Source organism: Rhynchophorus ferrugineus, unplaced genomic scaffold (genome assembly GCF_030347505.1).
Source record: "Rhynchophorus ferrugineus isolate W39M unplaced genomic scaffold, kcgeb_rfMv2 rfM6, whole genome shotgun sequence".
In the NCBI taxonomy this organism is placed as follows: Eukaryota; Metazoa; Arthropoda; class Insecta; order Coleoptera; family Curculionidae; genus Rhynchophorus; species Rhynchophorus ferrugineus.
The window spans coordinates 20,512,962-20,516,488 of NW_027472585.1; the positions used below are offsets into that span (position 1 = coordinate 20,512,962).

The 3,527-nt window shown below is 31.0% G+C and overlaps 1 long non-coding RNA gene across 1 annotated transcript; it reads left to right on the forward strand.

The window, feature by feature from the left end:
• The first annotated feature begins 1,090 nt into the window (after nt 1-1,090).
• On the forward strand, nt 1,091-3,220 carry LOC143198397 (uncharacterized). The gene is made up of 3 exons (XR_013006211.1): nt 1,091-2,212; nt 2,273-2,980; nt 3,040-3,220. It is a non-coding gene; the product is annotated as an uncharacterized LOC143198397 (long non-coding RNA).
• The last annotated feature ends 307 nt before the right edge of the window (nt 3,221-3,527 follow it).

The following is a 3,527-nucleotide window of genomic DNA, read 5'->3' on the forward strand; positions in this document are numbered from 1 at the left end:
ATCCATTATTTATTTCTTTAATTATTTTTTATATTAAAATAATATTTTTCTAAAACAAAATATTGCCCAAGTGTATTCCATCCATTCCTTCATATTCCTCTAACCGAAAGTGCCAATTCAATGCCCCATTGTGAGAGAGATGTATGCATTTTAGTCACGTTAATTTTTTGGCTCTTTTAGTGACCAGATCTACTGCTTAAGAAGGGCTTGAAACTACGATCCTCGATCATTAGCCAACTTAAACATTAACGTTATCCTGAAGATATCTGTTCTTACCCAAACTATTTACGCCGATCGACTCGATTTTTTTTCGGATTCTACATACTTGCCTATAAATAACAATAATTATATAACAAAAACACCAAATTAAAGTAACAAACGGGCCCTCGAAGAATTCAAACCCGAGACTATCGCAGCACTAGAGGAACCGTCCTGTTAAGTAACTTTCAATAACGAGGCTCTTGACTAAAATAAGTGATATGCTTGTATCTTGATGTCTAAAGGAAAACTGTGAGATATGTTATTTGGCCTATGTTCTTTTAGTCTTTAATGGTTATGATGTATTATCTTTATTAAGCATTTTATCGTTTGTATATAATAAATTTTGTAACTAGATAAACTAAATAAATTAGTCAATAGAGATTATAAAAGTGGAATAAATTACAGCCACGATAATCTATTCTTTTTTTAATTACACTTTGAAATATAACTAGTACAAATGACAATAATAAACACGGTTATTTATTGTTTTATTTTTTGTTATCTGAAATCCTTAGAAATATGCGAAAATAGAAAGAGTACAAAACTGAATTGTGAATTGTTGAAATAAAGCTAGGACAATTGATGTTACTTATGAAGATTTCTTGGTGTGATTCTTTTTAGTCAGTTATATTTTTTTAGAATAATGGAACTTCAAATTGAAATAAAACTTATTAATCAACTCTGAAGGTAAGTAATTGTCATTTTCTAAAAAATAATGTAATTATACTTATATTTTAAAAGTTATTTCTGATATTTGGCCACTACTACACTCTGTGGGAAATTAAAATTAGTCTAATTGTGGATGTTCCTTTTCTAGCTTTATCACATAGAATGGATACAGTTATATGAACACCGAACAATATTAAATTATTAATAAAGTCTAGGACCACCATTTGCTTCTAAAATAGCTGCAATTCGTTGAGGTGTAGATTAGTGAGTATCTCAATAGATTCTAAAAGAATGTTGTTCTATTCTTGCACGAAAATATCCGTTATTTAGAAATCTGCTCTAAAACTCCCAGTTACGTTTCAATCATGATGAGGTCTGGTGATTGTGCTGGACAGAGAAGATATTGTGATGCTCCGCAAACCTGGACTGAACCATTTTGGCTATTTGTAGGGGCGCATTATCAGTGCTTGGCAGCAATATGCTAGTCACATTAAAAACTTTATCATTGTAGTATGTAGAGAAATTCATTCGCTGTAATCCGTCCAGTGATGTGAATGTTAGAACCAGCTGAATATCACGATATTGCTATCAAAATTACTACGAAACTTCGCTCGTGCTTGACTGTATTACTGAATAGAAAACAGGTAGTTAGGATAGTAGGTTTCTTTTGGTACAAACTTTGTAACAATGTAATGGATGATTTTTTCGGGCCACACTATATTTTTTCATCAAGTGTTCAGAATGTATGGTCACCACTTTTTTCATAGCCTCAAGGTTGGCTTCCGTTTCAAAAAGTGTTTCAATAGCAGTCCTGCTATGCCTATCATTTGGTGGTTTAGTTTTAGGTTACCTGGCCATAATCCTTTTTAATGTTCGTCGGTTTCTGTCAGTTAACTTTGGTTTTGGCCTTCCATTTATCTTCACCGATAATGTCTTACCATGTTTCGTGTATACTATCATCACAGTAGACATCGGTCCTGAAACGTTAAGGAAGTTGGATGTTTTCATCATAGATCTTACCGCTAACTCAGCATCAATGATTTGCTCTCCTCCTATGTGTGGCAAATCAAATGTAATATATCCAAAAAAGTTTTGTACATACGTCATCAAAATATTTAATATATTCTCTGCCGCAATATGTAAATTAGTTTTAGATTTAGACAACATTTTCCTCCATATTTTGTTCTAGTTAAAAAGAGACACAATGCTGTTCGAATGATAAGTTCGAACGCGTAACCGAATTAGCCTGGTAAAATTGTCCGGTGTCACATTCGTTAGAAAGGTAAGCAGTTTTACTATTAAATATTAATTTGCTGCGATTTATATTGAACATATTTTTTAGCATGTTGCAGTTGCACCGAATATTAGTATGGACACGGTTACTGAAACATCTCGAAAAATGAAACATATTATCTTGAATTCACCGAAAATAAAACCGTCTTCATACGAAGCGGGTGATAATCAAGATCAGCTTGATATTAGCTCTACCAGAGATTAAATATATGAAATGTATAAAAACAGGGAGCAGTTTTTCAATACAAACATAATTTAATACAATTATTTCAAATGAAACTGTTAGTCTTTTAAATAATATACCCAATGGTCGTTCATGGCAAGATGATAGTTAAAATAGTGTTATGAAAACAAGTTGATGGAAAAGATTGTTAGGCCATAACATTAACAGCTTAGATATTGAATCAATCGTTCTGAGTATATGTTTCACTGCTGTATAATTGATACAAGTAAAGGAGAGTGCATAATTAATATATGTTAACTGTAGGAAATGTTATTGTAGAGCGTAAAGGATTCTTGTGCACACACATGTGTGTAATTGTTCAGAATATATATGAGTATTTGTTTAAAATGTGTCAGGAGAGAAAAAAAAACAGTAACTTTTTGGCAGATATGGAAAATGCAGTGATTAAATCTAGTTTTATTAAGAAAGAAGTAAATAGGTATTAACAGAAAAAACCAAGGAGAAATAGAGTGATATCAAAATGTCTTTACAACGAGACACGGTACCAAGAGCCACAACAACTTAGCGTAAAAGGTAAATATACTCTCTAATGAAAGTAAAATGTATTACTTGGATATACAATTTTTAATTAGGTGAATTAAGCCTCCACTGGATACAAATACATAAAAAAAGTGCCTAGAACTTTGTCTCATAAGTGGTATGTAAAAGATTCCAATGTAAATATAATCAAACACAACCCTAACCTACAAACTATTATAATTGTGTAGTTAATTGTAGTTTTAAATCTTTCAATAATGTATGAATTAGATTTACTATAGTGTTATAATAAACTATATTTGATAATATTATTTTGCTGTAGATTATTTTATTTAGATTAGAATTTTATTGTATGTTAAGTCCAAACTGAACTAAAACTCAGAGTAGATAAGGTAACATTGCGACGTTTTGACATCTCAAATTAAGATGACGTATATACAAATTTTTTTTTGATAAACCATATTTTACTGAGCGCTTGTATTAAGGGTTGCAGAACAAAATGTATAATACATTGAAATATAGTCTACAAGACTGGGCATGTAAATCGAAAAGTATATAAGTACCGCGTTAACTTTAATTAATT